Raw genomic sequence first — 9,656 nt, forward strand, 5'->3', positions numbered from 1 at the left:
AATTGGGATCTGGAGTTTCTAATGAAGATTTATTGATTGACAAGATATTTCTGCTAAGATCAGACTAAGGTGATGCCTGCTTCTAGCAGTGTAGAAAAGTACCTTCCTGCAGTGGAAAGGGCTATGATATGTACTGTTTGTGTATCTGTTGTAAATTTTAAGTCCATGTGTGTGGTTTTGTTGTTTTTTTTAAAAAAAAACAACAACAAAAATAAAACAGAACTACGTAACTAATACGTAACTAATATTTAACTTCTTGTTTCTTTTACAAGCAAGGATTCATGTTGAGCAAAGAGCAAGTAGGCAGCAGCAGATCCTTTTCTACAGTGGCTGGTACTTGACAGTGAGTCATGCTGTAATAATATGTCACTATTATATATTTATCTAAACTTTCACCGATTTTGACCATAGTTCCTTATTTTTTAGACAGATTTACTTTTGTGATACTGTAAAGAAAATGGAAACAAGGACCAACAGGAATAATCATGTTCGATATTTGACTCCCTGAAGTTGGTGATTTTACTTTATGCCATCAAATAATGCAGTAAGAAGAACAAGACAGGATTTACAGTGAGTGATAGACAATAGATAACACTTAAAAGTACTCTGGTTTTATAACTGAAAGGTTTTTACGCTGTTTTCTCTCATACACTAAAGGTGCTCAAAAGCATGCTAGTACCCAGAGGACACTAGTGGGATAGTGGATGAAGTGGTGTTAGTGGATTTACAGTTCACTCCATGAAAGGTTATTTCAGCCTTGTCTTCGCATCAAACAATCGGTTTCTTTGCTTAGTTTTTGTTTAAGTGCAAACTGTAGTTTGGGACTACAAATCGTGAATGCACTCACATTACTTGGAGAAAGCTTGGGAATGAAAACCTCGTCAACCTGTTTCTTTCACATCGCGTTCTTCAGAAGGGATTAGGAAGACAATTCACCTTCTGGCAATAGGAGAATGAAAGCACCAAGTTGATGGTATTTGCAGGATCTGAAAGCTGAACATTTTCAGTTGTCCATCTGTCAATGCAAATTCAAGCATATTCTGATTGGTATTTTATTTTTAAGTATTTAGTATTTTTCACGTTTGTTTCTTACACGAGGGGAGAAGTCATAAGTTAAGACTTTGAGCCCACTTAAGAGCACCAGTTTCACCCTCCTTTGCTTCCCCTCCAACCGTTCTTGCAGACTATAGGAGCTATTTAACTATTAAACAGCTGCTGTTCTTTGCCTGGTGGGGACCTGAGCTCTTCAATGAACAATAAGTATTGAAGCAATGACAGCTCTGGGAGTGATGGACACTAGTTTGCACTAATAGAGATCTGGGAGCTTTTCCAAGAACAACTGCATTATGTAATTGAACAATTCTATATTTTATCTGCTGCTTGCATCAGATGTGTGGTTAACCTACTGCATTCTGAAGAGCTTTGCAGATCTTCTCCCAGGTTCCTTCTGTCAAGTAACATGACGAGTTGTCCAGGTTGAGATATTACTGAATTGGAAGGCCAAAGAGCTAAGAAAATTGTGCGGAGGCTAGGTTTGATGTCAGTGGTAATTCTAAAAAGTGATGTTGGAATTTGAAAAATAAAACTGTCTTCCTCTTCCCATGGCTTTTTCCAATCAAGTGATAGCATCAGACATGGTGACAGGAAATGGAGCAGAAGTCAGCAATTACAGATGGACTTCAAGGAACGGTTTTATTGGAATTGAAGGTTAAACTTCAGTAAGCAGAAGGATCATTCTTGTTCTTGTCAGCTTGTAACAAAGAGTAACTTAACCAGAAATACCAGAGAGGAGCCAGCCAGTCTTTTGACCTCAGTTCTTATCCTGGTAAAAGTGAAAGTTCCTCACCAAGTTGCATAGCTTAAATTAACAGGGCTAGCTTCTCTCTTTTCTCTCTCTTTTTCTCTTTCTCAAAAAAAAAAAAAAAAAAAAAAAAAAAAAAAAAAAAAATTGAGCCCATTTTGTGGTGTGAAAGTTGTATCCCTTTTGTCTTTGGATTCCAAATTACTCTGTTCAGCACTGTGAGCATCTCCAATTAATGTGCTACGTACTGGATAGAACATGTGCAATGAGGGCTAGTAGCTGTACAAATGTTATAAACTTCCTTTCTGTCCCCGTGATGGTTCTGAGTAGTTTAATTTGTAGCCTATTTTTAATGCTTTACTCTTTTGCTAAAATTTTGAATGGCAAGGCAGTTTAGCTTTCTTTTACAGCTATATTGCAGTAGCATGATGTTTGCAAAGAAGCCTCTATCAGAAACAGTTTCTACTTTTTTAATTTAAAAAAAAAAAAAGAAGAAAAGAAATTAAATAAATCCCTTCCCAAACCTCCATGTGCCCTTTTGTATTACTTTTGTCAACTTGATAATGTGATGCCTGCATGTCCCACTCCAACTAATGAGGCAAAAACCTCCCAGTGGACTTCATTATGCTCCTGGGAAAGTTGCCTCCATTTCGTATGCTGGGAGTCAGGAATGGAGATGCTTGCAATTTACCCTTCTTGTGTAATGGCTGAGCTGGAACACGAACTGGCTCCCTGACCTGCAGGTCTGTGTTGAGTGAGAAGAGTATTCCTTTGCATTTGCTCTTCCTGCCTGACATCCGCTCGCTCAGGCTGACAAATCTTGGCAGTTGCCATCATTTTCCGCCATACAGAATCACTCCAGTGAAGCAGCAAAAGATGATGGCAGCAGGATCAGGGGGGATTAGTATGACATTCTGATATTGTTGGAGGAAAAGTCAACTATTATACATCTGGGTGTAAGTCAAGGAAAGCATAAATATATTCTTAATTTTACAGTTTCTTCTAATGGAGATGAAGAGTCTTCTGAGTTTGGCTGAGTTTTTCGCAGGACGTCCTCTGTGATTATATCAAGGGGATTTATGAGCCTGTTCTTCCTCAGATGATGATAGCCCTGTTTTTCTTGGTATTGTTTGAGAGACTTTAATGCTTTACGGTATGGAAATTTGGCTCTATGAAGGAAGACCAGACCATAAAATAATTGTCTGAGCTCTCTGAAAGGTTATATAGATTGGCAGCTGCACTGCATCTGAAAGTTACTGGGATCTTAACTTCTTCCGCCTCTTCCATGTCACAAAGCCAACGGTTTTCATTACTCTGGTGCTATTTAGGATCCATTAATGAAATAGTCCGGAAGCGATTCTAATTTGTATCTCACTTTTCAGAATGGCCACCTGAACCTCTGAAATAACAGATTTGTGATCCTACCAGAAAGTGTATGCATTAAGAACCAATTCATGGTAGTGCCATGCATTATTTAAGGGTTTTGTCTGCATGAGTGGTCAAAGGCAGACTGTTCAGCTGCTGGGAATTGAGGATTTCACCATATGTGAACGTCAAACAATTATTTTCCTAGGCTTGTATGACATCTGTTTTTCTGTTTTTTTTTTTTTTTTTTTTTTTTTTTTTTTTGATTTCTGACCAGGTAGTCATAACTGTATAATTATTCAATTAATTACTTTAAAGCAGTTTGATTTCTGGTTGCTTTTGTTGGAAATTTGAAATTCTGATGTTTGACAATGTGCAAGAATTTTATGAAAGGGAAGGAATCCGAGTTACTCTTGGATGAACTCTCCAAGTTCATCAGAAAGGCTTACATGAATTTGTTTTTAGAAATTAAGTTTGATTTGTATTACTTTCATAGTCAGAACACAGTAAAAACAAATCTAGATATCCTCTGCAGCCTCGTACTGCTAATGTAATTGCTAAAGCAGGGAGTATTTATAGACACTGTCATGCTATAGATGGCATGGGGAAGGTATTGCATACTTTGTGGATGTGCACTAAATTAAAGCTAAACATAAACATATCTACCAAAACACGAAAACCTTTGTGGTATAATATCACAGCTCTCTCCATTAAGGGCATACGTTTAGAACGTGTAAAAATAGCAGTCTGGATATGAATAACTTGAGGCTTTTTCTGCAAGTCGCTGGGTGAGGTGAAGTGTTCCCCTGGACACGCGTACTGGCGCTTCAGCGCACATAACTGCGGCTCGTGCTGCCACCTGGTGTTCGTACCAGCTTCTCCTGGGATCATGTCACACCGATCCATAATGCTTTGCAAGAGAAAGGGGCTTTCTCAAGGTCAGGGTGTACCCCAAGGGCAAGTAAGATCGCAAAAGATAGGATGGCAGCAGCTGTTGCCTTGTTATGGCTGGCTGCACTACCCTACTGGGGGCATACCAGCTCTAGATGCTTTATAATACCACAATGTGGTCTTTTTTTGCTGCATTACTACGTGAGAACATGCATATCTTTTCATGATGCACCTTCTCAACGAGGTAAACTCATGAAATGTTTCATCTATCCTAGCCCTGTTGTGATAAGCACCTTGTAAATGCATGTAATACAGCACTGAAGAGCGTGCACTGTAGCTATCGGGGATTTTTGCATTTTTATTTTTTGCACTGTGTTACTATGGTTTGTTCCTGGAGAAAGCCTATTTTTTTCTGCCCCACTTTACAGATTATAAGAACGTTGTTAAAAGGGGATATGACGTGGTGTTCTCGAAACCTATTCTTCAGACCTGTCAATCAGAGAAGGAAGCTTTACAAGAAATTTTCTGAAACTTGAGGCTGCTTCTATTCTTCCAGTATGATAAAGCTGCTGGAAAGACCAGCTTTTAATTTCTTGAGCTCTTTCTGAACTCATTAATGTCATTGGAACCTCATGCACTGCTCTTTCTTAATTCTAACCGTAAGCCCTGACTTTGTCAGCCTTTTCCCTCTTATTTTTCCTGACAGGGTCTGATTTACATAAACCCTGGAGAGAGGGAGACTTTTTTTTTCCACAACAGTTTCTGCCCACCAATTCTAAGAATCACAGAGGCTGACAACTTCCATGAGGACCCCACAAAAATATTGCAAACTTGACAAGCTACTAGTACGCAAGAAGGTAAACAGATTTGTATTCAAGCTTAGTATACCATTAAGGCTTCTCATGTAACCCAAGCTCTTCTGTTGATATAACGTATTTTTTATTATATTACCTCATTAGGTCATTTTTGATTACAGAAATAAGCAAACTAAACAAAGTCATAGACCTGTTGGACAGTTTTTTACTCCAAAATAGGAGCGCCAGCAATTATACAGAACCTACTAAGTTACCTACCTAAGTTACTAAGAACCTACTAAGTACTGTTTATTAGTGATTTCATAGTGTGTGTAGTAGGGTAAAATGCATGGTGATTTGCCTCTTAGCTGAAAGATGGCAAGAAAATGCTCAGGCCAGCTTAATTTTTCCAAGACAAGACTTGCCCCAGGAAGTGTGTCCAATGGCATGTTTTTGTGTTTCATAATGGTTTGTAGATATATATCCCCTATTAGGGAATACTGAAGCAGACGATACTCTTTTTTCTAAAACTTGAGGAAAAAAAAAAAAGCTATTGCTTCTGTCTCACTAGATACTATGGCAAAACATGCTGTATTTCTGGATCTTCTAGAGATGAAGAGTGATGAGGCGATACTATTTCTTCTGCACCCTCAGTCTTTGCAGCCAGTGTGTAACAATACCACAAAGCCAACCTTCTGGGTGTTCCGAACTGGGCTAGCCTAAAGTTACTTGCAGGAAACTGTCTGGGGAAGAACACACAAGTGAGTTTGTTCTGGCTGATGGCCAGTCTGCTGTCACAGGGGTTGCGTAAGCAGCACTACTGAGCTTAGTTTAAAGGTTCCCCTTTTGTGCTTGAAACTGTTGAACTTTTTGAGCTTAATTTAGAAGTTCAATTAAGACCTTTGCTTCATCTCATAAAGGCTAGAGGGCGCTGCCTCTATAGTGTTTTAATTGCAAGATCGAATAACTCTTACTGCATTTTCCTTCCTGGTAACTAGAAATGAGTGGTTAGTACTCCCTGCGCACTGCTGTGATGGTGTCTTGCAAAAAGGGGGGGCGGGGGCGATAGGAGCAGCAGCACTTGCATTTTTTGCCACTGCCTGTGTCACCTCCCAGTTCCAGGCAGACCCAGTTCTGGGTACCCCTGCCCTGAGGGCAGAGTTGCACCTCCTGTTTTTGTACTGAAGCAACAGGGTTCCTCATTGCACAGCACAGTGTGTTGCTTCAGCCTGTGACATATTTGCTGAGCCCTAAAGCAACTGGGACTCTAGGAATTCCAACACTAGATGCCCCAGGGAAATTCCAGGGCAAGTAAAGAATGAGAATTGGTACCGAGCAAATGCATGCAGGGTTACATTTATGATTACAGCTTGCTGTATTCACTCACATGTACAAGCTCAGTGTAAGTGGAAGCAATTACAACCATATTAATAAGCTGGCAGCATTGCATTTTGTCTGCTGATGTGTATGCATTAATAAGGTTGTTGTTACTGATGCTGGTTTTGCACCCAAGAAAGCTCTCTGTGACAAGTCGAGATCAGTTAAAAACTTGCTCAAAGTATTTGAAAGGAGGATCATTGATTCTAAAACTTCTCATGTATTTCAAATACCTTCACGTTTTGTCTTAAGAAGTAAATGTCTTCAAAAATCAATTTCATTAAAAATAAACTTGCAAAAGATGTGAGGAAAATCTTTATTACTTAGTCAACTTTGAGTAGATGATATGAGATTGAAGGGGACTATAAATATGCTGGAGCATGCTGAAATCTGTAATGATTAGGGTGCTTAGAGAAATAGTCCAGAAAAATTAGATGAACATTGGTGGAAGAAATGATCCTACACTTGGGAAGAAATAGTAAAATGCAAAAATACAAGCTTGAGAAGACAAATGTAATTAACAGTGCTTCAGACAAGATCACAGAATTAAAACGGTCCCAGTTAAATATGAGTTGACAACATCATGCTATTACAGAAAAGACTAGCATTATCCTTGGTTGTACAGATGGAATTATTGAAAGCCTTATAAAGTAACTTTCTTTTCCAGTGCAGTGGTAGTTCCTCAGACAGTTTAATGGTTGCAATTTCATGTGCTAATCTGCAAGGAAAAACAATGGGAATTTAAGTTGCATCAAGAAAGACTTTCATTAGAAAAGCTTATTAATGCAACAGTTCCAAATAACACTGAAATATATTACATTCTTTATTCCCTGAGGTCGCTGTAGTGCTCCTACCATCAGAGATCCTGAAGAACAATTTTTGTAGATTTTTTTTTGGTAGATGTGTGCTGGACATGACATGGATAATATCGATCTTGCCTTGGGCTAGAGGAATCTTGAGGTCTCGCTAACTATTATTTTCCTATGATTAGGGGCTGTTCTGTAATAGACTTCTAAATACAACATCGTTGACCTGATTACTGAAATGTTTTCTGAGTGACTAACCTACTGTCTCACAACAGGTGAATATTGTGAGACAAAACAGGAAGTGAAAGCATGATTCAATGTCAGCCATGCTTACTGGAAATCTGAGTGTTGATGGGGGACAATGCTCAAACTGGAAAGCCTGGAAAGTTTGTTCCTCCAGAAGCAGAAGAAATGATCAGGCAACACAGGAAACTAAAATTTATCTTTTAGGCCTAAAAAGAAACACCTGTCTTTCAGGAGTAGATGACAGTCTAGGAGACTGAGATGGAGACATAGACCTAGTGGGAGATGGCAGTATTTGTTGGTATTTTTGTATGATATTTGAATTTTAAAATAGATGCCTCGCCACTGAATTAACAAAATCTCCTCTAATTGAAGGGGATGTAAATTGGTGCCTAGGTTTAGCTAGTTCGGTCTGATTTGTTCTCATTATTACTATAAGAACAGACATGTGCTTCCTTTTGGTACTTTTTCTAGTGCAAACATCTTACAGAAAGGTAGGCTTCACTGGGGTCCATAGTTAATCTAGTCTTTCTGTATGAGGTAGTAGGACCAGAAATCCTATCCAAGCTATTGTAAATGCAGGTGCAGACCTCTTGAGTGTGTCAGTCTTTTATCTGAAAAATTACCTCGCCCTTTGCTATGAAGAAGAGGTTCATTTAACTGTAGAGCAGGCTGTTTTTTGGGTTTTGTTAATATGGAGTGTTTGGTAGGTACATTTTCTTTTGTGCAAAGGAAGAGGATACCTTCACCTTTCTGTGGCTTTCTCAGAACTGGAATAAAGGTTTTGAATGGGAAGGTTTTCAAATACATCTGTGATCTGAGCATCTGCAAAATACAACAGAGCTGAAAACATAAAAAGAAGAACATTAATAATGCTAGGGTGTCAAGAATTCTAATGCAAATGAACCAGTAGTTGGCAGAGACTAATCTGTTCTCATTTCTGTTCTTGACAGAAGAATGCAATGTAAGGCTTTTATCCAGAATTAATCCCTATCTTAGATCGAAGTATTTGGATACCAAAATGGTTTTCTCTGCATTTCTGTTGCATTGATCATACCAACTGTTTTATATGCTTCTGTTTCCAGAATGGCATTTAAGTTTTGCCTTTGCACAGGTTTTCCAGTGGTTATTTCTGTCTCTGTTCCATGTTGCATCGATATCGGCCTTAGTTTGGCTTACCTCTTGGTAAAAAGAAAACTGGTTCCCTATGACCCTTACCAGCAAATCAGGATCTGGACACCATCAAGACTAGGTTTAAGGGGAGGAAGTGGGGTGGGGAAGTCACAAGATTACCAAGGCACTGGATGGAATTCTTTCTTGTGCTATTAAGTAACTAAAAGGACAGTTCAAACCTAGAGGTCAAGGGAACAAAGAACTTCAGTTACAAGAAAAAAAAATGAGGAAGAGTAATCTTTTAAATCAAGAAACCATTTAAAGGAGAAAAGAGGCAGTATTTACTACAAGAATGCCCTTTGTAAGTGCTATGATAAGCCAGCCACTACAAAGCAGTGCTTACTTTCAAGGATTTTAGAGCCATATAGTAAGATATCCGTGACTTTGCTGCCTGTGGACTTAACAACAAAGCTCTTGGGGTTAGAATTGCAGTGTCCCTGGGCTGCAAGAAACTGTTTCTTAATGGCCAAGCTGCAAATTGGGTCTGTAGTGACTTTCAAAGCAGAAATTTGAGTTTTAAATCATACAGAGTTGAGAAGCAACAGCTGCATTGCAGTAATGAATGTCCATGTTTGCAGTGCATCGTGTGAGTACTTCATCTCATACCAGCTCACTACAGTAAGTACCAGATTTTGTTGAAGTTACTTAAACATAAGTCAGAATGTTTCAGTTACATTCTCTTTAGAAAAATAACAGAATTTCATGTATGTACAGCACCTAGACAACAGCCTGCAATGGTAATGCTTTCATTTGTTGACCCTTGATAGTGACAAGAACAGGGTTTGGCCATTTTACTTTCCATGTCATTTGTAACTCAGGCCTCTTGCTATATCCACAGTTGCATAATGGTCTCCAGATGTCACCGTGACTGATAACACATGACAACAAAGAAGAACTGAACACAGAGGAACCCTCTTATTCTGTTTTTCTGCTACTGCTTCTCAGACTGTTTTTGAAGTTTGGGCATTATGAAAGCTTGTGAACCAACTTCCTCCACTATTACAATAAGGTGTTTATCTTATCTGTTTGACTTGGATAGTTCCTGACAAGTAAAGGACCAAGAACAATGTGCGTACTTGACTCTCAGAAGCCTGCTAGTAGCTGAAATCGGACTTCTAATATTTCAGCTTGTCTTTTCCAGGTCTCCTATGAACAGTAAAGTATGGTGTAACAAATAGACCTGTTTTTTTTTTTAATTCATATTTG

This window comes from Anas acuta, chromosome 22 (genome assembly GCF_963932015.1).
Source record: "Anas acuta chromosome 22, bAnaAcu1.1, whole genome shotgun sequence".
NCBI lineage: Eukaryota > Metazoa > Chordata > Aves > Anseriformes > Anatidae > Anas > Anas acuta.